Genomic DNA, 26379 nt, shown 5'->3' on the forward strand with positions numbered 1-26379 from the left:
CCTTCTTTCAGCAAATACAATTGGCCCTTGAACAGTGCAGGAGATGGAGCACTGACCACCCTCCCTTAGCAGTCAAAAATCCATGTATAACTTTTAACTCCCCAAAAACCTAACTACTAGTAAGCCTACTGTTGACCAAAAGCCTTAGTAATAACAGAGTCGATTAACACGTGTTTATGTATTCTATCCTGTATTCTTGCAATAAAGTAAGGTAGAGAAAAGAGAATGTTATGAAGTAAATCATAAGGAAGAGGAAATACATTTACAGTACTGTACTGTATTTATCAAATAAAATCCACATATAAGTGGGCCTGTGCTGTTCAAACCGTGTTGATTGAGGGCCAACTGTATTCATTCAGTGCCTGCTCCCTGTCAGGCACTGTACTCGGCCCTGGGGAGGCAGCAGTGAGTCCCCATGGCCGTGCCCTCCCAGACAATCTCCAGGCCTCAGAAATTCCCCACTGATCACCACTCATCACACCACAGCTGTTCCTGATGATGTCACCAAACCATCAAGAAAGGGTTTGGGAGAGCCTGGGTGGCTCAGTTGGGTAAGTAACTGACTTGATTTCCACTCAGGTCATGATCTTCAGGTCGTGGGATCAAGCCCCACATCCAGCTCCACACTTAGTGGGGAGTCTGCTTGGGATTCTCTCTCTCCCTCTGCCCCTGCCCCCTGCCTATGCGCTCGCTCTCTCTCTCTCTCTCTCTCTCTTTCTATGGAATAAATAAATTTTTAAAAAAAGAAATCTTGGAATTATGCCTGGAATCTCTCATGTAAAAAGACAGGAGCTTGTATTACCCACTCCAGAAAGATATCCATGACATCATTCTTCATTCTTTTTTTTAACTTCAGCTACTGAGAGTGGTGCTTTGTCACTGCCCTGAATGGCTGTTCTCAGGGGTCACTCTTCTGGGGCTGAGATCTCGGGCTTCCCTCTGTGTCACCCAGTGCATATACCCAGTGGTGTGCTGGAAGCTTTACAAACCAGCTCTCCAGAAAGGAAAGAAAAAGCTCTGATTTGTACATTTGCCAATTTCTGTGGCATAGGTACTCCCATTCACACCAAAGTACCAATGTGATGTCTCTGAACACAAAACTGGGGAGAGGTACACAGCAGCCCATTAGCAGGATTTCTATGACACAACAGTTAGAACAGTTGGAAATCATCTCAAGAGCGAACTAATAGCAAAATGTAGTATAATAATTAGAAAGCAATGAGGTTTTTTTCAGTATGGTTTACCTTTTAAAAATATAGTTTATGTCGTTAACGTTTACATAATTTAATTTTTAACACTGGCTCAATTTAACAACAGCTTGCTTGCAAAATTCCTGAAAATTTAACAACTGGCTCTCATGGTACAAGCCTCTCCAGCCCCTTCTGCTCCAACCAGGGCATCAACCAAATGCTTTGGGGTGGAATTGACCTGGGGCTGAGTTCACTTGAATTAAGTCATCCATGCACAGCCTGGGTGGCTCAACAGTTTGATGCCTGCCTTCAGTCCAGGGCCTGATCCTGGAGACCCGGGATCAAGTCCCACGTGGGGCTCCCTGCGTGGATCCTGCTTCTCCCTCTGCCTGTGTCTCTGCCTCTCTCTCTCTCTCTCTCTCTCTCTGTGTCTTTCATGAATAAATAAATATTTTTTTAAAAAGTCATCCAAATGCAGCACCTGAGCCTCCCCATCTGAGCCAGCCTGAGGAGTGGCAACAGCAACTTGCCACCTGAGCACCCGGGTGACTTCCCTACACGCGTGTCCTTACCCCCTCATCTGCAGCCATGGGTGGTGCCCCACCACCTTTCAGGGCTGTGCGAAGGAACTGCCAGGGTAACATGCGGGAGCTATGCAGAGACCAGCACTTCTGCTATAATGCGTTCCTAAAAAATCATGGGTTCTGCAAAATTGCACACTAAAATGGCTTTTTTAAAACACAGTTTATGAGAAAAACAGGATTCAGAGACGACAGACCACTCCAAACCTAGGAGTCGTTGTAACCAGAGCACTAATAAAAACAATAAGAGCCTAATAAAAATACCCATGGTGTTAAATCCCCAGCTGCATGAGCACGCAGGATCAGTGCTCATGGAACCCTTAAGCCCTGGGGCTTGAGCTTCATTCGTCCTTGGAGAAATGGGTCCTTGCCAGCATCTGCTCCCAGTAAAGACTATTTGCATCAGAATTAAAAGTCTGATCCAGGGTATAGGCTGTTTGGCCCACCATTTCTTAACATATGAGGAAACGTCTTCCAGTTTTGCATGGCACTCACAGCTTCATTAGCTTTGTGGAAAGTGTAGGTTCTTCAAGCCACCAAACCAGCCATTATCTGCACTAAAGGAAGCCCTTCTGTGGGATTTTCATAAAGAAGAGGAGATGGAAGTTCTCTTTCATGGTGGAGGCTCTCTTTCATTGTAAGAAAGCTTGCCCCATCCACCTCCACGAGTCTTCAACCCTTAACCTACCAAGAAAGATCAAGTACAAGCCCACACATTGTACTGACATCATTCTATTTACCAAGCTCCCTCTGCTAACTCACATCACAGAAATAGTTGCTGAAGCACTGCTTGCTTCAGTGATGGCTTAGAAATAAATAATCAGTGGTACCTGGCTGGTTCAGATGGTAGACATGCAACTCTTGATCTCAGGGTCACGAGTTCAAGCCCCACACTGGGCATGGAGCGTACTTTAAAATAGGAAAGAAGGGGTACCTGGGTGGCTCAGTGGTTCGACTCAGGGCATGATCCCAGGGTCCTGGGATGGAGTCCCACATTAGGCTCCCCGCAGGGAACCTGCTTCTCCCTCTGCCTATGTCTCTGCCCCTGTGTCTCTCATGAATAAATAAATAAAATCTTTTAAAAAATAAAAATAAAGTAAGTAAGTTAATCAGAATAAAAACCATTCCCCTCCTCAAAAGCCCACAATTCCTACTGAGCCCTCCAGTGGAGGAGGGCTGGGGCCTTAGGATTATGGAACCTACAACATAGCCTTCTTTACTTAGCAAGATTCATTCCTCATTAAGCAAACCTATATTTAGGATAGCGCATTTCTTCAGGGTAAACACTTTCTCTGCACCTGTTTGGCATAAAGAAAGAGAAATGAGTCATTCATTTCCAAGAGGCCACTCAGCACCATTTACCATTTCCAAACCCACACACATACACACTTATACAACCCTTCCCAAGCTATAGTTCTTCACCTGACCGGGAAAAGTCATAAAATCAAAACAAAAAGACCCAAACTTCAAATCCTTAAGAAATAATAAAAATCCCCAATGCCCTTCAGGGGTTTTTCCAGTTGTTGACCATTTCCATTTTGTAAAACCCTCTCTCCTCATTACCAATTCAATTTAACAAATGTTGGTTGAATAATTACTATGTCCAGCCCCGTGCAAGAAGCTAGAAATCCAGGAAAGAAATTCTGTTTAGAGAGATGGGAATTTCTAAAATTCAATTTAGAAAGACTTCATTAACTTCTTTTTTTTTCTCAACTTTGACTACTCAAAGTGGTGAGCAACCCGGGATGTTCTCCCAAGGGCTTGGACCTGCATTTTCCTCTTTTCAAAGATAAGAGGGGAGACAGGCATAGAAATGAATCACTGTGCAACTAAAAAGGAGCAACATCCAAAAATATTTGTAGGTAGAGAAGTAGGACAGAGAAGGGACAAATTTACTCTTGTGGTCAGGTCTGAGAGGCCAGGGATGCCTTCCTAGAGAAGGTGATATTTGAGAGGGGTTTTGAAGGATGCATAGGAGTTTCCCAGTTGAACTGAGATTGCCGGGCCATTACAAGTAAAAAGAATAACAAGCGCTAGAGAGATGATCTAGAGGGCCATTGAAAGAACTTTCAACAAGCCTCCTCAGAGGAAGAATCCCCAGGTGCTTTAAAGCAGGGCCTCTCAACCTCAGCACTCTTTAACATTTTACACTAGATAATTCAGGAGAGGGCCTGAGGGTTGTGCTATGCATTGTAGGATATTTATCAGCATTCCTGGCCTCTATTCACTAGATGCCATTAACACTGACCCACAAATTGGAACAACCACAGATGTCCTCAGACATTGCCAAATGTCCCCTAGAGAACAAAATCGTCCCAGGCTGAGAATCACTGCTCCAGACATTATTCCTATGACACTGGCATAGAAACTTGGGCAGAGGTGATGCTATGGAAAAAGAACTGATAACCTCTTCAATGGCCACACACCTGTGGCTTTCCAAGCAGTTCATAGGCCAGGTGAGGAGCTGGCCCACCGGCTCTGGCTGTCTTCACTGGGTCAGGGAAATTGACCGAGTTGTGCATATCAAGGACAGGCACTGAGGCCAAGACAGGCCAAGGTACTGGGACTCCTGGACCACAGCTTCCTCTTGGTCCTCCTCCCAGCACATCAAACCCCCTGAGTACCTGCAAACAACTCCATTTAAGAAAAACAGTTGTTTAGGGGAGCTGCCAGGGAATTGCAGCGTGGGGGCCAGAGGTTAAACTTGCCATCCAGGTGTCCCCAGCAGCTCTGTGCTCTCTGAGTAATGATGGTAACTGCCCTGGGCAGTGGCAGAGCCTTCAGAAAGCTCGCTGTAAGCAGAAACAGCCTCATTATTTCAGGGGCTCATCTCCATCTCTCGTGGGGCAACTGGGGTCCTTCTGCATAACCTATCAGGGCATAGTTCTCAGCCAAGCATTGGGAAGAAGTGAGTGGCCCTGGCTGGCAGCAGGAGAAGGGACAGAGGCCTGCAGATGAGCCAGCTCATCTTGATTCTGAAGAGTCCTGAATCAAGCTGCAAGGATTCCAGGTCCACCTGACCCGAGTGATCCAGTTTGATTCGTGTGGCTGTAACTCTGGGGCCCCGGTGCCGCCAGCCCTGTGTTTCCTCTCAATCCACCATACCCAAAGCTCTCCCCAGCTACAAATACCACTTACAGTTCCTGGAGCGACCCACATCTCCACACCTTTGCTGGCACTGATTCCTCCTGACCACTGTTCCTGCTTACCTCTATACCTGTCTGCCGAACACCACAGGGCCTAAGGACTCCATCCAGAGACCCAGCCTCTCTTGGCCACTTCCCTCAGGCAAAATTGTCCCTTCCCACCACTCTCTGAGAGTCTTCTCCTTGTTTACTATCTTCTCCTGCGCAGACTGTGAGCCCTCTGAGGGCCAGGGCCAGGTCTCCTGACTGCAGGACCGAGCACAGTGCAGGCTACAGAACAGGTGTTCAGGTGTTTGCTGAATGGAAGAAATCACTACACCTCACTGTACCTCCCTGACTCCACGGGGAAACAGGAAGGGTATGGTCCTATCCATGCCAAAGCTGGGCCTCGTGTGTCTGTGTGTGTGTGTGTGTGTCTGTCTGTCTGTGTGTTTATCTGTGCATGTGGCTCCTCCCAGCTTCTGCTGCATCCAGAGTTCCTACTCATTCGGGGTAGCTCTCCTCCAGGGCCAATGTAAGTGACTCTTTCTTCCTGAGGAGTGAATGGCTAACAGCACACATGTCCTCACCCCAGGGAAAAGAAGCATCCTCCTAGAGCCTCCAGCACCTTCACCCAGAGGTGTCAGAGGTGTATGTGAAATGTGGGGTTCTCTGGATTGAAAGCAAGGTCTGGCTGGCTGCCACTTACTATTTCCTACCCTATTACAGAGAGTGAACAGGCTGCTTCCTGCAGCAGACAGGATCTGGACATATGTTAATAGCCTTGGGAAGAGAAGTGCAGCTGTTTTTTCTGAGAACTTGGAGTGTTGAGGCACGAAGTCAGCAACTGTCAAATGATGAATGTTGAATGCTCCTTCTAAGAGCCTATGGAAGACTCAAGAGAATGTGAGACTTGCCCTTGAGTGACTGGTGAAATGGCAGGACATGTTTGAAAGATTTTCTGTGAGAATTAGGTTCAGGTGGTGAACAATCTACAGATGTAGTGATTTATATTTGAGGGATTTTTTTAAAATAATTGATCCCCCCTCTCTCTCTATTCTCATTACAAGAAATTTTGAATAAGAAGTATAGAGCTCCTTTGTAGGGCTGACATCCCTGGGAAGGAGACAACAGAAATAAGGCAAAAGGTCTAGTAATAACCTCAGGACCTAGCATCAGAGCATAACTGATGAATGCTATGGCAGGGATTTCAAAGTGGTTCCTGGACTCACCAACTTCTGTGTATTCCATTGGTTCATATTTCCATGAGGTCAGGGACCCCATGTGTCTTAGTCATCACCAGCATTGCACCTCCTTATACTTAGTAGTTAATTCCTCAATGCTATGTGAGTGTCTACCTGTTTCATCTATAACTAAAGCCATCTCTGGCTGTAAGCTATGAGACATGGTGGAGGATGGACAATGTGAGCCGTCTGCTAGTGGTGGGCCAACTTATCATGAATGGTCCTTGGCTCCTCCAGACCTAGTAGCTTCAGACATGGACACATCTGAAAGGGTTTGTTAAGGTTGCCTGCTGATGCTCTGCCCCTCAAGATCAGAACCAAGGACAAAGTTCTGATAGGCAAAGAAGTAGGAAAAGAATATTCCAAACTTTGAAAGGGGACCATATCTATGCTTATAGTAGGACTACTCAAAATTAACAACACCCTTTTTCAAAATTTTTTTAAGTTTGTATTTATTTATTCATAACACACACACACACACACATACAGAGAGAGAGACAGAGATAGAGAGAGAGGCAGAGACATAGGCAGAGGGAGAAGCAGGCCCCGTTGGGCAGCCTGATGTGGGACTCAATCCCAGGACCCTGGGATCACGACCTGAGCCAAAGGCAAATGTTCAACTACTGAGCCACCCAGGCGCCCCCCTTCCCCTGGGAATTCATAATCAGAAACTTGCTTTCCCACAGATGTGGGGTTCAAATTTATACAACTTTAGTTGGTTCAGGAACACCCAAGGTAAAAAATAATAATAATAACTCAAAAATTGGTTCTTAGCTAACGATGCCCTAGGGGACTTAGGAGATGCAAATGCTCTGGAGTTGGATATATTATTAGAAAACCAAGTATTATAAACATGACCATTCCCTCCAAATGAATGTATTGATTCAATGTAATACTAATCAAACCCCTAGCAGGTGTTTTTCTGAAAATTGATAAGCTGATTCTAAAATGCATATGGAGACAAACCATGAGAGACTCTTTACAGGAAACAAACTGAGGGTTGCTGGAGGAGAGGTGGGTGGGGAATGGGTAACTGGGTGATAGGAATTAAGGAGGGCATGTGATGTGATGAGCACTGGGTGTCATATGCAACTGATGAATTACTGAACTCTACATCTGAAACTAATGATGTACTATCTGTTGGCTAACTGGATTTAAATAAATTTTTAAAATCATATAGAATGCAAAGAGCCAAAAACACTTTTGAAAAAGAAGACCAAAGCTGGAGGTCTTACACTATAGATATCAAGACCCTTTATAAAGCCATAGCACTTAAGACAGTGCTATATTGGCACAAGAATAGACCAATGGGGAAGAATAGAAAGCCCAGAAATAGACCTTCACAAATACAGTTGTTGCCACAACTTATGGCAAAGATGGCACAGCAGTGCAAAATAATGCTTAACCCCTACCTCACACCATACCAAAAAAGCAATTCCAAATGTATTGTAGATCTTATTTGTAAAAGGTCAAACAACGTTTCTAGTTAATAATATAAGAAAATGTCTTCATGACTTTGGAGTAAGCAAAGATTTTATAAGCAGGACACAAAAAACACTAACAACCATTAAGGGGGAAATTAATAAATTGGACTACATTACATTAAGAATTTCTGTTAAAAAGAGAAAAAAGTAAACCACAGAGTAGAAAATATTTGTAATGCAATTATCTCTCAAAGTATTCATGTCTAGAATACATAAGACATAAACAACTACTTCACAAAAGAGGATAGTTAAATGCCAATAAACACATGAAAAACTGCTAAACTCATTAGTATTGGGGGAAATACAAATTAAAACCACAGTGTGATTCCACCAATCACCCCTAAGAATGGCTAAAATGAGAAAGACAGACAATACCACCTTCTGGTAGGATAGGGAGCAGATGGAGCTCTTATAAGTCATTGGTGGGAGTGTGAAATGATGCAGCCACCTTTGGAAGGCTGACAGTGTCCGCCAAGTCTGAACATATGTACCCCTCCATACTCCAGCAATGCCACTCTCAGGTGTATGTCCAGCAAAAGTACTTTATCTGTGTCACAAGGATATGTACAAAAACATACATAGTGGTACTACTTGTGGCAGCCAAAACCAAGAACAAAAAAGAAGCATGACATGTCCACCATCTGTAGAGCAAACAGATTCATTGTGATCTAGTCCTACAATGGACTGCTCCCCAGCAGTGAAAATGCACACTATTGCTGCAGGCGGTGGCATAGACGAATCCCACAAGATAATGTTGAATGAAAACACTACACACCAAAGGGTACACACTGTATGAGTCCATGTATCCAAAGTTCAAAACCAAGCAAAATGAATTTGTGTTGTTGGAAGGCAGAATATTACTCACCTTTGGGAAGTAGTGACTACAAGAGATTATGTAGGAGATTATGGAAAGCTAATAATGCTTCTATTTCTTGATTTATATGGTGATTACACACAGATCAAGAGTTTATTTTTTGAAGATTTATTAAGCTATATACTTATAAATTTGCTTTTTGGTATGACATCACACTCTCACAAAAAGTCTACTTAACAAAACTGTTTAAATCTTTTTGGAGAGGTATGCCCTTGACCCATCACACACGGGATTGCCATAAACAAAATTCTTATAGTAAAGATCATTTGAGAATCCAAAGTTTTAAATCACACAAGGCAAGGACTTGCTATGAGTAAGAGTCAGAAAATGATGAAGAATCCCCCCAAAAAGGCAGGATTAGACTTCTTAGAACCTCAGATAATGGATAGAGATTATGAAATGCTAGGCCTGTGGTTCTTAAATTGTGGTCCCGGCCCAGCAGCATTCAGCATTACCTGAGAACTTGTCAGAGATGCAATCTTCCAACTGCTTCACCAAATCTCACAGTGGGTTATCCAATACCTTATCCTGCTTTCCTGCTTTATGAGTGAATCTCACCTCCCAAAAAAGCTGGTGAGCTTCTAGACAGCAAGGGCCAAGTCAGCACGAACACAGCCATAGGGATCCAGGCTGGGGTGTCGCCTGGACAGAGCTATGGTCCCACCTTCTCAACAATCGTTGGCTGGTTACATGGGGATAGTTGGCTTGAATGTGTCCCCCAAAGACTGTGATCCAGTCTCCATCACGAAACCCCAGGAACCCAGCAGAGCTGGAAGAGATGAAGTCAAACAGGTCCCAGCCCCATCATCTGTGCCCTGTGACAACTGCTATGCCTTACATCCTCAGGGGTGGAACGGGATTCACCCTGGAATTACCTCATAGGTCGAAGTAAGTTCAAAAAAAATTGTATTTTTTTAAAGATTTTATTTTTAAGTAATCTCTACACCTAATATGGGGCTTGAACTTTCAAGCCTGAGATCAAGAGTACCATGCTCCTCTGACGGAGCCAGCCAGGTGCCTCTGAAATTGTATTTTAAAAGCACCTATGGGATGCCTGGGTGGTTCAGCAGTTGAGCGTCTGCCTTTAGCTCAGGTCGTGATCCTGGGGTCCTGGGATCGAGTCCCATATCAGGCTCCCTGCGAGGAGCCTGCTTTTCCCTCTGCCTATGTCTCTGCCTCTCTCTCTCTCTCTCTCTCTCTTTCTCTCTCTCAGGAATAAATAAATAAAATCTTAAAAAAAAAAAAAGAGCCTAGCACAATGCTTGATGTGTAGTAAGCACTCAATAAATGTTAACAATTACTAATAAGAGTTATTAGGAGTTCAATAAATGTGTTATTGTTGCTGCCACTACTGGATAGGAACAAATTAAAGAATATATCTGAAGGAGCAAACTTCCACGGGAATCAATAAGGATCACCCTTAAAGAAATATTTGAGCAGCCCTAGCACTATACCAAATGGGGACTTGATACAAATTAGAAAAAGTGTCCCCCAAGACACTTTATGGCCCTCTACCAGAAGATTGGTATAGTAACTCCCCAGACCTGCAATTCTTAGATTTCCACAGCTCTGTGTTTCACTCTGCACACAGTAGGTGGGACCACTGCAGGGGGTTCACAGTCCTGAGAAAGAGAGGGACCCCCACTTGCAGGGGGTTCACAGTCCTGAGAAAGAGATCAGAGTCTCTGGGAGTGGTGCTCCAGCCAGGCTGCCCACACCAACAAGAAACACCAGGCGCACAGAGAGAGAGAAAGAGCAGTGCCTTAACAAAGGATCAGTCCACCTATCTGTACAAGATTTTGTGTTGTTCTATTTGGATTATGTAACTTCAAGGGAGAAAAAAAAACAAAAAAAGGAAATGCAGGTGTCACTCTGTATATGTAGAATGTTCTTACCAATATTTTATACATTTAAAATCTCCTTAGAAAAAAAAATAAAAAATAAAAAAATAAAATCTCCTTAGGAAAGTAGAAGCAGGAGATTCCTGAGTGGCTGAGGGGTTTAGTGCCTGCCTTCAGCCCAGGGATCAGGTCCCACGTCAGGCTCCCTGCATGGAGCCTGCTTCTCCCTCTGCCTGTGTCTCTGTCTCTGTCTCTCTCTCTGGGTCTCTCATGAATGGATAAATCTTTAAAAAAAAAAAAAGTAGTTGCACCATTTAAAAAGAAAAAAGAAAAAGGAAAGTAGAAACAGAGAATTTCTGGTTCTGGGAAAAATGGTGAAATAAGCTAATACAAAATCCTTCTGCCACAAAGTCATAGAAATTCTAGATAAACTAATACGAAAAATATATTTTTAATCAACTATTTTTTAATTTTCCCCATTAAGTCAGATAAAACAGTATTTAGAAATCTCACTCCCAAATGGCACTTGGGAGGAAATACATTGATAAGAGAGAAGTAACAACCCAGAGGAGCAGGACTGGAAAGCTATGCCCTGAGCTGATGAGCACCATGGGAAAAACATCCACCACGCAGGCAGAGGTAAGCGGCTGGCACCCATTTCCTTCCTCTCTGCTACACCCACATAATGAGGCCTCCTTATCTTTTCTCAGTGGCCAGGTTATAAATAGAACTCAATTTGGGTGAGCAAGGGAAAATGGATTGACATAGATCATCTGGAAATTTCCCGAGCTGGCCCAGCTGTCATTCTGCAAACTGCCCACCTCTCCCAGCCATGGAATGTGGCTTTAACAAGCATTATTTCTACCAAAAGCAAAATTGGCAGCCACATACAGAGGGAAGCTTAAAGACCCCCCTGCACACCTACCCCACCCCCAAAGTCTCTTCCACTAGCCAACTGCAGCCTGAAATTACACCAACAAAGACTCATTGTTAGGAGTTAAGCATTTCAAAGGCAAATGGAAGCAGGAGAGCAGGGTTGGGGAGGTCTTCACAGTCTCTGGGTTCCACAGAAGCAGAGAGGGGAGGGTCGTGAGGGGGGCCAAGGGGCCGCTGGGAGCCAATTCTGCAAGCTTGACTGCCTGACCCAGGTCTGTGCACGCAGACACCCTCTGGAAACCCTTGAGGCTGAGAGCCAGGGAGAGGCGTGTGAAGTCAAGGCTCAGAGTAAATCAGCAAAGAGAAAATTAAGAGGATCAATAAAAGAGTTTAATGAAACATAAACAGGTTCAGGGAGGGCTTAAATAAATTCGCGGTCAATCCATAGCAGGTTGTTAAGGAACATCCCTGACTCTTGGAGTTTGATGTTGCGGAAAACACCCGCATCCTCCTTGCGGGCGCTCTGGGAGCTCTGCCAAGGGCTGCATTCCTGGCCTGAGCTGCAGATACAGGAAGGGGGGATTTTCTCATTAATTCGTAATCAGGGGTCCAGAATGGAGGGTGAGAGGATGTCCCAAAAACTCTTGCAAGGCCAGCAACGGGCCACAGCCCAGGAGGCAGAGGGCAGACCAGACAGACGTGCAGGACCTCATCTGTCCCAGGCACTTCCACCGTCCCAGCTCAGCAACCCCTCCCAGAGGGATACAGGAACCTGAGGTCACTGCTGAGCCATGACCCAGAAGTGCCCCCTCAGGACCTCTGCCTACCCCATACCGCTTGTCCTCTGATGCAAACCCCCATGTTGATAGAGGAGCAGGGTGCCCCGCCAGTAGGTCCATGCTGGGGGAGAAGGGTAAAGCCCCTCTGCTTTTGTGCTTCCTCAAACTACCAAATCCTTGCCTCTCTTGTTTCCCAGCATCTCCAGAGTCTCCAAGACTCTGCTCAGAGGGGAGAAACCAGGCCCCAATGTGACAGCTTGCACCTGACTGTCTCTGACTCTCCTGCCACCCCCACCCTTCTCCCAGGTGGAAGGAAAAAGCCGTCCGTGTCTGCCTGGCTGGCTGAAGCTCTTCTAGCAAATCCTCCACCCTCACCAGAGCGGCAAGGCTCAGAGCCAACCATGCTAGACGGGAAAGGCATTCTCCCTTCACCAAAGAGGAAACGCTTTGGGCTGAGGCCACAGCGCCGGGCTCTAAATATGAAGCCGTAGAAAAGAAACTAGTGAACACAGCCCTATCACATTCTCCCATAGTAAACTGTGTAGCCCACAAAAGACATTTATGCCTTTGGCTTCCAAGAAAATGGGAGTGGAGCCTGCCCAGACAGTATGCTCTGGGGTTGGCTGGGTACATGTGGACACTAGGTGAAGTTCCTATCTCTCTCTCTCTCTCTCTCTCTCTCTCTGTGTGTCTCTCTGTCTCTCTCTCTCTTTAGGAATTATTTACTCATGAGAGACACACAGAGAGAGAGACCAGAGTCCTGATTCCTCTAGGCTGACCAAGTCAGGAGACAGCATGATCCCTCACCACACCCGCTCCACTGGGCCTTGGCTTCCACACTAACTGACATCCTCTTTCCAGCACAATCTGGAGCCCCAGTCAATCCTCCAAACATGCTCCCTCTGGCTCAGGTTACCATATACATAGCCAGCATTTCCTTTCTTCTTTGAGAAGAAATCCAGACCTGGAAATATTCCAAGGCTTTGCAGAGCTCTTTGAAAACTTTGTCCCCACTTTCCTCCTCCTGGTGACTCCCCAGTATCTGCACCAGCGCATCTTCCCCATCCCGGGCCCCTCTTCTGGTCTCACGATGGCCGGACTCTCCAATTGCAGTCCAGGGTAGCAAGCAGCTCACAGGGCACATAAAAACTTCCCTAGCTTTTTAGGGATTCCTGACAAGACTCTCAAATAAAATGGGTATATAGTGGGCAGCCTCAGTTCATCCATGTGCAATCGTGAAGCTTTTTTCTTTATACCGTCCAGTAGAAATTCTGCTTTCTGAGTACCCAGCTCCTCCATAGTATTAGAAGGGCTCCCTGCGGGAAGAGGGTGGAGGAGGGAAGAGAGCTTAGTCTTCCCAAATAAATGTGTCTTTGGCCCTTCTGATCATTTCTCAGCCAGTTCTGGCTGCAGCAGTGCAATTTCAGGTAAATATGATCACAGATAGATATGGCTTTGCTCACTGATAATATGTTCAAGTCTGCATCTCAGCACTCAGGCGGAGGGCTGCAACCAGGCACTGCAAGCCCACCCTCAGGGAGGGGGTGCCATGTCTCCCCCGGGCCTCTGCTAGAATGTGCGCTCCTGTACATCCTGCGGGGAAGGACTTTTCTCTCCCAGGGCAGCCTACAGGCTCCTCTCTTAGCTAACCTCCAGATACTTTATGGTGGAAGCATGGAACCTCCTAGGTCCTTTCATGGCCCTCCCAGAACCAAGAGATGCTGGTGGAAGGCTGCCTCGCCCTCCTCAGGACGGTGAACCCCATTACAGGTCTCCATGTCCCCGCTTCCGGGGCACCTGCAGTCGGCACCAGCCATTGGAAACAGACACCTGGCCCAGGTCACCCTCAAACCTCACAACCTCACAGGTAAATCTCTTGAGGCCTCTCTTCCCAAACACACACACACACACACACACACACACACACAGCTTGGCTGGAATTAGGAACAGGAGAGGCAAACAGCCCTGGCCCACAAAAAAAAAGGAGGTCAAAGGAATGCCATTCGAATTCTGCCCCACTCCCTCCTGGGCTCCTACTCCCTCACCGTGGTCCTCAAAGGCAAAGGAGAAGAGCACTGTAGGAGGAGTCCTTTGGAACACTGTGGCTTCTCAGACAGAGCACGCTGGACTCGGGCCGCTCGGTCAGCCTCAGCCGTGCCTCCCCACAGGGCTGCGTCAAGGAAGGAAAATCGGTCTTCATCCGAGCCTAGATCCAAGCATTTAGATTTTCCTCCCAGGGGAGGTCAGGAGAGCTCTTTGCCCCACCCAAGAAGCCAGGGCCCGGTTGCATCTAACCCAATGAGACTCGGAGCAGGGGGGAGTCAGCCAGGAGGAGGACGGGGCTCTGCTGGACCAGAGGGCAGCGGATGCCCAGTCACCACCCTGGGGCTGCCTGCCCACCTCCTCACCCTATCCCCGGGCCTCTCCGCCCTCCCCCGTTCTCCCGGACTCCCTGAGAGAGCACCCACCTAGGAGCCTATGGAGGTGCAGGAACCCGCTGTCCGCACCGCCTGGGCACCAGCGACCACGGTTTCATCATCTGAGACGGAGACAACAGGAGAGGATGGTCGAAGGACAGAGGATGTTTGTTCTCAGAGAGCGGCCATCAGAAGGAAAGCCATGAGGTCCCCCACACCCGAGGCAGCTCCCTGCCCTCCGGGGCGCCCCTCCCACGGTGGGCAAGGTCTGGCGGGGCGGGGCCAGGAGGGGCGGGGCTGGGGGCGGAGCCTGGGGCGGGGCCAGAAGGGGCGGGGCTGGGGGCCTGGCGGGGGGCCTGGTGGGGCGGGGCCAGAAGGGGTGGAGCTGGGGGGGGGCCTGGCGGGGTGGCCTGATGGGGCGGGGCCTGGTGGGGCGGGGCCTGGGGTGGCCTGATGGGGCGGGGCCAGGAGGGGCGGGGCTGGGGGCCTGGCGGGGGGCCTGGTGGGGCGGGGCCAGAAGGGGTGGAGCTGGGGGGGGCCTGGCGGGGTGGCCTGATGGGGCGGGGCCTGGTGGGGCGGGGCCTGGGGTGGCCTGATGGGGCGGGGCCAGGAGGGGCGGGGCGGGGGGGCCTGGCGGGGGGCCTGGTGGGGCGGGGCCAGAAGGGGTGGAGCTGGGGGGGGGCCTGGCGGGGTGGCCTGATGGGGCGGGGCCAGAAGGGGTGGAGCTGGGGGGGGCCTGGCGGGGTGGCCTGATGGGGCGGGGCCTGGTGGGGCGGGGCCTGGGGTGGCCTGATGGGGCGGGGCCTGGTGGGGCGGGGCCTGGGGGTGGCCTGGTGGGGCGGGGCCAGAAGGAGCGGGGCTGGGAGGCCTGGGGGGGCCTGGGGGCGGGGCCTGGTGGAGCGGGGTCAGGAGGGGTGGGGCTGGGGGCGGGACCTGGGGGGGGGGGGTGGCCTGATGGGGCGGGGCCAGGAGGGGCGGGGCCAGGAGGGGCGGGGCCTTGCTGCCAGCGGGGTTGGACGGCCAGCAGGTGCTCTCCTGGAGGGAACGGCCCGCAGGTACAGCCCTCCCTCTCGTCTCCTTTTGCTTCTCAGGTTTTTATTCCTATGTCCTCTGTCCGCCAGCTGGCCTCAGTCCCGGTTTCTCTTCCCGCCTAACTTCAACCTCCACCTGCCCCTCGCGGCCACGGCCCCGTTGAGGCCACGACCTCTCAGACACCCGACAACCTCTGCCCCCATCTTTTAGATGCAGCTCAGGCTGAGGCAATGCACCAGAGCTGTCCGAGGCCGGCCCGCGGCGCCCGGCTCCCGTCGCCAGTCGCCAGCCCACCGCAGCCTCGGCCGGCGGGGCTGTCTGCAGAGCGAGGCCCCGGGGGGGGGGGGGGGGGGTGACGCAGTTGCTCGCAGGCTTAGACGATGGGGAAGGCGGGGCTGCGGCTTTGAACCGGTGCACGGACGTGCTCCCGCCCCCTCGCCTCCACCAGCCTCGGCCCTGGGACGGCCGCCGGCCCCCGCGGCCCCTGGACGCCGTCCCTGACGCCCCCATCACCTGCCGCCCGCCCGCCCGCCCGCCCGCGGCCTCCGCTGCCCGCAGCACTGGCCCCGGGTAGAGCCCGTTAGTGGCGAAGCCGGCAGCGCGTGGGACGAGGGGTGGAGGCTCTCGGAGAAGAAGGGGGTGGACAGAGGATGACCAGCTCCTCGGTGCCGACCACGGAAAGCCAAGCCTCCCCCAACCGCGGAGAAGGCGAAGGTGGCTGATAGTTTCCACTTTCTATTCCTCGTCTTGCCGGAGAATTTTGCTGAGCAAAATGGAATGTTCGGGAGCGCCTGGGTGGCTCTGTCGGCTAAGCCCCAGGCCTCGGCTCAGGTCACCATCCCGGGTGCTGGGATCAGGGCTGCGCACTGGGCTCCTTGCTCAGCAGGGAGCCTGCGTGTCCCTCTCCCTCTGTGCGCCCCCACCCCCTTGTGCACGCGCGCTCTCTCCCTCTGTCAAGTAAGTAAATAAAATATATTTTTTTTAATGGAATGTTCACCCCTTCTCTGGATGGTGGCCAAGGAAGGTCAAATGGCAGCAGAAAGAAGCGAGGAATACCAAAGGGATGCGGTGGGGACAAGGAATGGAGGCAGTACTTACTTCCCCAAAACCTGAGAGCCTGGTTTCCTCTGGATCCAGACACCTGTGGACTTGGGCATAAGCAACAAGACACCACCTCACTCGTAATGAGAGCAGTATTGTGCGGAGCTTCTGCAGCTGAATCCTGGCTTCTAATCAGAGCCACGCACCAGTGTGGAATGTTCCAGCAAGTTATAGAACTGTGGAACCTCCATGTCCTCATCTGTAAAATGGGGATAAGCAGAACCCAGCCCACAGAGTCGATGAAACCTCTAAATGAAGAGACGTATGTACAAAACTAAGCACAGAAACTGGCATTTACTAAGTGGACAGTAAGTGACCGCCATCATCCACTTTGTCAGAGAGAGGACAAAGAGCCCCATCATTTTTCCTGCCTCTTGACAAATCTGCCCCCTGCCTGAATGGCCCTGTAGTGTTACAGGAACAGGGCTGGCCAGCTGGAGAAGCTGCGTGGGAAGCTGGACTGTTTGTTTTCTCATCCCTTCGGTTAATATTCCACTTGTCTGCAAGAAGTAAGAAAAGGATTGCTTTATAGGACAGCACTGCCCTTTCTGCCTCTTCCTTTGCCGCAAGGAAACTTCTGGTCTTTGAAAGGCAGGCTTTGTGTCATTCTCCAATTCATTTCCTTAGTGCTTCACCCAGTTTTGGGGGGTAGTCTCACCAAACATCTGAAGATTTCCATTTCCTTTATTGCTTTGCCTCTTCCTCCTCTGTTTTTCATATTCCTTGCCTCTTTTCATGTCTAGCTAAAGTGAAGATTTGAGTCTTATTAACAGTCTGACCCTCCACCTCCACAGAGCATCTGAGTGTCAGAATATCATAACCTGGGTGTCACTCAAACCTTCTCCCTGCATCAGGCATCACTCACACGGCACCACAGACCTGAGCCATAGTCGGTGAGAGTGAACATGACCCAGTGGTTTGCAAGGTGAGGGGTCCGGTCTTAAAGAGGTGGACAGGGACTCCAGCCAGTTCCACCACCCCCAGCCTTGATCCAGACCCAGATCTCTCCATAAGCACCCCCTGCCTAGGGGGAAGTAAGTGTTCCCTCTCTTTGGGGCCAATGCAACACCCACCGGGAGAAGACAGCGTCTACCATGGGCATTTTTCAGTACTGTCAGTATTTTCAGACTGAGCCTGTGCCCTCAGCCATTTCTGTTTAGCCAGGAGGCATTCCCTACCACCCACCACTACCACTCAGGTCTCCCTAAAGGCAGCCATTGGACTCACAGGTCACAAGAAGACCTGTCCAGATGCAACCCTACCAGACACATATGCTTAGGAGAAGACGGAAGGTTGCACTCTGCCCAGCAGCGATGGTCTTTCCAACCTCTGCAAGGCCATGTAGACCCACTCAGGAGAGGGGAAGGGAGGACAAGAAGGGAAGGAAGCAAAGAGAGAACTGAAGAGAGGCTCCTGGCAGCTAGTGTCAAAATCTGCAGGAAGTGCAGGTCCTTGCGACTCTCCACAAGCCCCAGTGGTCAGGTGGAAAGAAAGGTGGCTGACCCTGGCCTCTCCTCATGTATGCGGCCCTCCAGATCACCTTCTGCAACTCCCGGGCCCCATCTGGAGCCCCACTGGCATTTGGTCTAGTCCATAGACGTTTCTGAGGTGCCAGCACCGTGACAATCCCGTCCCACCATCCCACCGCCATCACCTTTGTGCCAGTGGTGGAAGTCGGCACCCTGGAGGGCTCCTCAGCTCTGATTCTTGTCAGCAATAACCCGAGAGTGGCCAGACGTGGCCTGGTGGCTGGAGGCCCTTCAGGAGGCTGGGCCTGAGTGTGAGGGCAGCAAGCAGCTGGCCAAATGGGGATGTAGGGACAGAATGTGAAGGCCAGCTACTGGGCAGACCCACAGAAGGTGTGGGGAAGACCCCAGCAAAGATGCCTCCTGGGTGGGAGACTGTGCAAAGTCTCCCTTAGGAGATCCAGAATGAAACCGTGGACCACCACTACCTACTCCTCTGCCGAAGACCCCTGAATTAAGAACCTTCTGGACTGAGTTGGGGGGCAGGTAAGCGAGCTCCCCTGGTGCCAGCTCGTTGGGCAAAGCAGCCAGCCAGCCCTCAGACAGGCTAGTGCAATCATTTTATTCCTTTGCTCGGTGTTATCTTGTTTGTTGGCTTCCTTTCTTTCTGTTTCCTTTCCCATTTTTGGCTTCCTCATTTACATCGTGTTCTACTAAGGATTATGTGCTTCAGAAGCTAAGGGAAAGGCCAGGAAGCTGGAGCAGCATAGGAGGTTTTAGGCTGCTCTGAAAGCGCCAGGGCCCTTCAGTAGGGTGGAATCATTTGTATCTAGCGCCATCTTTGGGCCATTCCTTGGACCTGCAACTGACTGTGTATCCGTTCTATTTGCCTTCAATGTTTGAAAAGCCTTTTTCTTGACTGCTAGTTTAGGAAAAAAGGCCAGTCTCACTTAGCAAAAAGTCTGAGTTGGAGATCATTTATTTCTTTCTTTTTTTAAGTAGACTTCACACCCAACATGGGGCTTGAACTCATGACCCAGAGATCAAGCTGTTGCATACTCTACCAACTGAGCCAGCCAGGCCATCCTGGAGATCATTTCTGAGTGAAACAATGTTTTAGATTTTTCAGAAGATTACAGTAACAGTTACTGGCCCAGGAAGCAGGCCCAGGACCTGGTCTAGTCTTCTAGGAAATGGGAAGTTCTTGATGAGTAAGATGCCATGAGTAGTTCAATCTTCAGGAACACCTAGATAAAATCATTTTTACATGTGAAAGAAACTCTGAGTTTTGCCCTTAAGAAGAGTTCAGTGAGTCCACCTTTTCCCAGCAGCACCCTGCACAGCCTCTCACCACCCAGCACCTCCTGTCTTGGGCTATCAGAGCAAAAGTCATGTCTTCTCACAGCTGTGCACTACTTATGAGTCTAATCCCTCTGTAGTGGCAGATGTGCCTGCATGCTGGTGTTGGCTCTGGGCACACGTGGGGTTTCTCCTGCAAACACCCTACCTCCCATGGGAGTCATGAACTCAGATGGCCAAACCCAACACTGTCATTACCAGGAATATACCCTTCAGAGAAATACACAAGTGTGAAATGCCATTGGAATACAGTTATTCATGGTGTGTTTTTAAGAGCAAAACATCAACAATAATCTAAATGCTTCTCAACAAGAGAATATAAAATGAACCATGGTACAGGACATAGCAGAGGCACTGTTCAGCATAGGACCCACGCAGGCTTAGCCTTCAAGACCTGCAGGTGGGTGAACCCCTGCTCTTCCAGGCTCCATCCAGTGGTTGGCATGGCCGCTGGAAATCAATGAGAACTTGTTGGCCAGAAACACATGAAGAAATCCCAGAAAATTAGCAAAAGAAAAAGAAAAGAGGTTACCTGACTACCTCTCAGAGAAAGCAGAGGGACTCTAAGATCACACAACAAAAGCAGAAAGTAGCAGAAGCAAAAGAAGTCCACACAGACAAGAGAAAAATGATGACTCTTTGGAAAGCCTAGGCGCTACTGTCAACTGGGTGCCCTACATTCTAGGATCCAGATTTTGTAGAGCGAACAGCCATTACATCTGTTGTAGCATATCCTTATGAAATTATTTTAAACTTCACCTTCCAGCTTGACTTAATGTGATGCTATAAGCCATTCTTCAAAGAATAAAACGCTAACCATGAAAAAAACATTAGCTGTGGGACAATACATTGGAATACTAGGTAGCCATTAAAAAAAAGAGAATAATGTGGGCAGCTCTGGTGGCTCAGCGGTTTAGCAGCGCCTTCAGCCCAGGGCATGATCCTGGAGACCCAGGATTGAGTCCCACATCAGGCTTCCTGCACGGAGCCTGCTTCTCCCTCTGCCTCTCTCTGTTTCTCATAAATAAATAATTTTTTAAAAAAAGAGAGAATAATGTGAGAAGATCGCCAAGATACAGTGTTATATGAAAAAGATGCACATAGTAATGCTAACATACAAAGGTGTGAGCATGTGTGTGTCAGGGTATGAAATGTATGCAATTGAATATTTGTGAGAGTACACAAGAAACTAATAACATTGGAGCCTTTGGGAAGGGGATCTGAGTGGCCGTGGACAGGAATGAGAGGGAGACTTTTGTACATTTCAACTTTTTTTTTTTTACATTTCAACTTTAAACCAGTTTTTTTAAAGATTTATTTGTTTATTTATTTGAAAGAGAGCACGAAAGGGAGGGGTAGAGGGAAAGGGAGAGAGAATCTCAAGCAGCCTCTTCACTGAACACTGAGCCCAATGCAGGGCTCTATCTCTTGACCCTGAGACCACGACCTGAGCCGAAACCAAGAGTCACACACTTAACCGAGTGTCCCACTCAGATGCCCCCATAAAACAATTTATTTTAAATAAGTGTACCTACCTTTTCAAAAGTATTTAAAGAAATAGCTTCTGCCACATGGAGGCTGGCCAGAAGTTGGAAGGGAAGCACTCTGGCAGACCATACACAGAAAATTGAGAATATGGGCAGCCCAGGTGGCCCAGTGGTTTAGCGCTGCTTTCAGCCCACGTCGTGATCCTGGAGACCCAGAATCGAGTCCCACGTCAGGCTCCCTTCACGGAGCCTGCTTCTCCCTCTGCCCGTCTCTCTCTCTCTCTCTCTGTCTGTCATGAATAAATAAATAAAATCTAAAAAAAAAAAAGTAGAGAATATATTTTGTAGATAGATTAGCAAATTTCATTCACTTCTCTATATTCGCTTCTTTTGTTATTCCAGGGCCTTTGGTAAGGTACTGGGGCACATTCCCGGCTTATGTCAGCCATGCTGCAGGATTCAGTTAGCAATACCAAAAATGCCAAGATGTGCTCTTGCCTTCAAAGAGTTCCTAGTTTCCTGAGGTCAAGAAATACATGTAACACCTTGCAGTTAAAAATTCAGATTACTGGGGTGCCTGGATGGCTCAGTTGGTTAAGCATTGGCCTCTGGCTCAGGTCATGATCTCAAGGTCCTGGGATGGAGCCTCATGTCAGGCTCCTTGCTCAGCGGTGAATCTGCTTCTCCCTCTGCTCCTCCCCCTGCTCGTGCTCTCTCTCTCTCTCTCTCTCTTTCTCAAAGAAATAAAATCTTTTTAAAAAATTCAGATTATCTCTTACTATGCAATAAACTACTACCAAATTTAATGACTTCAAATAATAATTTGCTGTTATCCTCTTATGCCCCAAGGGTTAACTGAGATCATCTGGTGGTTGCAGCCTGAAGCTGGCTGGATTGGAGTCATCCAAAGTTTCCCCTGGGCTGGACATTGAAGATGATGTCTTCACTCACATGTCTGGCTCCACGGCTGGGTGCTGGCCCAACACCTCTCTCCATGTAGCCCCTCCAAAAGGCTAGTTTGGCTTCCACACAGCATGGCTGTCGTAGCTGGGAAAGGGCTTCTCCCAGAAGCTGCAGGACTTCTTATAACTCAGAAGTCATGCAGAGCCTTCTGCTGTATTGGTCAAAAGCAAGTCACAGGGCCAGCCCAGATTCAAAAGGAGAGGACTGGACAAGGCATGAATAATGGGAGGCCTGGTTCATTAGACAGTCATCTTTGGAAAATGGCCACCACCAAATAAGATCCAGGGTACAATAGGAGCCTGAATTTGACCCTGAATGACTATCTCAGAGCTTATTCAAACTAGAGCCTTTTCATGCTTTGGGGAAAAAGTGCTTCTTGGAGGGTTATTATTCAGGACTTCAAATTTCACAGGTAGAAAAATGAGGAAACCAATTAGAAAGATTGTAAACCTTGCTCCTCACTTACCATATTAGAAAGATATTTGGCCAAAAAAAGAAACCACATCTCGGAATCAACTTTATCCAGCTCAAAACTGAGGAGCTTCTGTAATATTAAGGAAAAATCAGAAATCTCCCTGGAAGGGGATCTGGGTGGCTCAGTCATTAAGTGTCTGCCTTTGGCTCAGGTCATGATCCCAGAGTCCTGGAATCAAGCCCTGCATCAGGCTCCCTATTCATGGGTTTCCTACTCACAGGGAGCCTGCTTCTCCCCTCCTCCCTGCTTTTGTTCTCTCTCTCTCTCTCTCTGAAATAAATGAATAAAAACCTTTAAAAAGAAAGAAAGAAAGAAAGAAAGAAAGAAAGAAAGAAAGAAAGAAAGAAAGAAAGAAAGAAAGAAAGAAAGTCCCTTGGATGGCATATGTGGGGGAGGGGGCTTCTAAGTATTAAAAGCCACCCCCTCTTTTCTCCACAAAGTGCAGATACACATACATACATCCTCTGAGAGAAGAACGGTTTTCTCAGCCTGTTCCCCACCCCAATTGCCCTGAAACAACACCATCATTCCTATGGGGTTCTTGCTCTATCTGAAATAGACCCAAATACTTAACAAGGAATTGTAAGAAATCTTTAAAATACTAGTGAGCTTCATCCTTAGACTTCATTCAGATATATGTGATATAAAAAGAATAGAATATAAATAGAAAAACATCTTAGAGAACCAATTAAAATAACATTTTTGAACAAGATTTAATGATATGAGTAGGTGATCACAATATGTTCTTAACTGAAGAAAGAAGACACACAAAACTCTCCACATTATTTATAAACACAGGTGGAAAAATTTAGTGGAAAATACACTGAAAACATTAACAGTGATTCTCTCTACTGGTAAGACTATGGGAGACTTTTACTCCCTTTTTTTTTTAAGATTTTATTTTTAAATAATCTCTACAGCTAATGAGTGGCTCAAACTCACAACCCTGAGATCAAGAGTTGAATCCTCTACCAACTGAGCCAGCAAGATGCCCCAGGAGACTTTTATTCTTTATACATTTCTATACTTTGTACAATAAATATACAGTCCTTTTATAACCAGGAAAAAAATTCCACCTATGCATATGTATCTACTTTGATCTCTCCTCTCAAAATTGCTTTTCTCAATTCTCACATTAGAATTTCCCCATAGACTCCAGTTTGAACTGACAGCTTGACCAGGAGCTGCTAGACAGCAAGCGGGATATTCTGAAGGCCTCCCCAGGCTGACAACAGTTTGGATTCTGCTCTAGTTCTTGGTATTGGTATAAAGGGAGTAAAGATGTAAGCTGCTCATGATCCTGTGGGAGGGGCTGGGGTTGAGAGGGTGGCATGGTGAGGAGAGCTGTTAAGGTGATAACTTGAACAAAAGTCATTAGACTGCTAAGAACAGAGCCAAAGGAAAAACAGAAGACAACAGCAGAAGCATCTTTTAGGAAGCTTTGCAGTCATTACACTCCATAGTCACTCTCTCAAAACTTGTACAATGCTGACCTCCTGCACCTCGCAATGGCATCTGTTCTTGTCATTATCAACATCATTATCACCATCGTGACATCATCACTGTCACCATTATCATCATCACCATCATTAGCATCACCACCATCACCATCATCATCACCATCATCACCAGCACTATCATCATCATCACTATCATCACCATCAACAGCAGCAGCACCATCATCATTGTCACCATTACCATCATCACACCTAGAATGTCATGCATTTAATTCCCTAACAAGCAGATATAGAGGGATTATTGGCTCCATTTTAGAGATGAGAAAACTGAGGCTCATGGAAGTAAAGTGTCTTGCCTCACGTCAAATAGTGTAATCATCAAACACAGAGTCTCTGGAACCACAGAGACAGCTGTTTGATTCTTAGCTCTGCTGCTTTCTGATTGTGTGACCTTGAGGTTTAAATAAAATACATGCAAAGAACTTAATCTCTTTGTGCTTTAGTCCCTTAATGTATAAAACAGAGATAATAATAGCACCTACCTATATTAGTTTCCTACTGCTTCTATAACAAATTACCATAAGTGCACCAGCTTAAGACCACTCATTTTTTCTTTTATAGTTCTGAATATCAGAAGTCCGAAGGGAGTCCTATGAGGCTAAGATCAAAGCATCGACAGGGCTGGTTCCTTCTGGAAGCTCCAGGGAAGAATCTAAGCCTTGCCTCTTTGATCTACTAGAGGCTGCTTCTGGCTCCTTCCTCCATCTTCAAAGCCAGTTGTGTATCCTCTTCTCCTCTCCCTGACCTCCTGCCTCCCTCTCATAAAGAACCTTTGTGGTTACATCAAGCCCACCCAGATAACCCAGGATAATCTCCCCATAGCAAGGTCCTTGACTTCATGACATCTGCAAAGTCTCTTTTGCCATGTGAGGTAATATAATCACAGGTTCCAGAGATTAGTACGTGAACATCGTTGGGGAGCCATCATTCAGCCTAAGAAGGTTGTTATAAGCATAAATGAGTTAATATACAGGGAACATTAGAGAACATCATTTGGCTAAATAGCTGCTGTTATTTATAAAAGTCCCATGCACACACACACACTAAGTGATATAACTAAGATTGGATCCCATGCCAAAAGGAAGCCCAGGATGTCATAGGAACCACAAAATCCCAAGTGGAGTGGGGAAAATCACACATACGGAAAAGTTTTGTTTGATTCTATAAAAACAAAACAAAACAAAACACAGCAACACCTGTCTGGAGTCCTTAGTTAGGAAGTGCCTAGAATTTACATGTCAGTTGGTTTTGACTTCAGCCAAGAGGATAATACAAAATGCTGAACATGATCTTTGTATTACAGAAGAAACTGGGCTCTTCAGCTTTTATTGGGGTTCAGCTGTTTCCTCATGGCAGAAAGGAAATTGAGCTGTAAACATAAACAGAATCACAAATCATGTCCTCAGCTTTAATAGCAAGTGGGGGAGTTTCTCCCATCTTTTAAAAGGACAAATGGGCTCTCATAATTTCTTCCCATCACTTGGAATTTCTGATGGTTTTAACACTCTAAAAAAAATGATTTGGCGCTTTAAAATATATACTATTTAGAAAGCAGCCTAGTGGGTCAGAAGCCACCAGGCCTGGATTCCCATCCATGCTCTGAGCCAACACTTTCCCCAACTAAGAGTAGGCCCCTTCCTAGGCCTTAGTGCCTCACCAATAAAATGAGGGACATGAGATACCCCTCGAGTTCTGACAGGAGATCATTCATGGGGTCGTTTCTTCTGAAAAATCTTCCCTTGTCCCCAGCCCCCCCTCTCTTTTTCTACCAGAGCATAAACAGTTTCGTATTCTTTCTTCCATCCCAAGGGAGGCTCTTTACTTTGAAAACACTCATTTTTTTAAAGATTTTATTTATTCATGAGAGACAGAGAGAGAGGCAGAGACAGAGGGAGAAGCAGGCTCCCTGCAGGGAGCCCAATGTGGGGCTTGATCCCCAGACCTGGGATCACACCCTGAGCCAAAGGCAGATGCTCAATGGGCTGAGCCACCCAGGAATCCCCAAAATACTCATTATTTCTAATTTACACAATGGGTTAGGTGGCTTGAGTAGATAGCAGAGAAATATGAATTCAAGTTCTAGCTCTGTCATTTACTAGCTGTGTGATCTTGAACAAAATACTTAACCTCTCTATTTCCCCAACTCTAACATACAGATAACTCCTGCTCATCGGAATATTGTGAGGCTTAAATAAAATACATGCAAAGAACTTAGAATAATGCCTCTCGCATAGCAAGTGCTTAATAAAAACTGGCATTAACCATTTTAATGATTATATAATGTTAGTATTCCTTTTCTTTGATAGATCTCCTAGATCCTACCTTTTGGTGATTTTAGACATTTTGGGGGTGCCAGATTGGCTCACTTGGTTAAGCATCTGCCTTTGACTCAGGTCATGATCCCAGGGTCTTGGGATTGAGCCCCAAGACAAGATCCCTGCTCAGTGGGGAGTCTGCTTCTTCTTCTCCCTCTCCCTCTGCCCCTCCCCTACTCCTGCTCTCTCTCACTCATGTGCTCTCTCTCAGATGAATAAATAAAATCTTAAAAAAAAAAAAAAAAAAAGAATA

The 26379-nt window shown here is 47.5% G+C and overlaps 1 long non-coding RNA gene and 1 pseudogene across 3 annotated transcripts; one reads left to right on the forward strand and one right to left on the reverse strand.

Annotated features, from left to right (window-relative positions):
* Positions 1-11583: 11583 nt before the first annotated feature.
* LOC140611835 (uncharacterized) lies at positions 11584-14672 on the reverse strand. 3 transcript variants are annotated; one of them, XR_012013088.1, is made up of 3 exons: positions 14463-14672; positions 14040-14164; positions 11584-11775 (listed from the first exon to the last, which is right to left on the reverse strand). It is a non-coding gene; the product is annotated as an uncharacterized lncRNA (long non-coding RNA). The 3 variants fall into 3 exon arrangements; XR_012013089.1 differs by having other exon boundaries at positions 11584-13310; XR_012013090.1 differs by having other exon boundaries at positions 14040-14200.
* Positions 14673-16002: 1330 nt separating this feature from the next.
* Positions 16003-24233, forward strand: LOC140611834 (small EDRK-rich factor 1 pseudogene; annotated as a pseudogene).
* Positions 24234-26379: the final 2146 nt, after the last annotated feature.

This window comes from Canis lupus, chromosome 20 (genome assembly GCF_048164855.1).
Source record: "Canis lupus baileyi chromosome 20, mCanLup2.hap1, whole genome shotgun sequence".
Taxonomy (NCBI): Eukaryota; Metazoa; Chordata; class Mammalia; order Carnivora; family Canidae; genus Canis; species Canis lupus.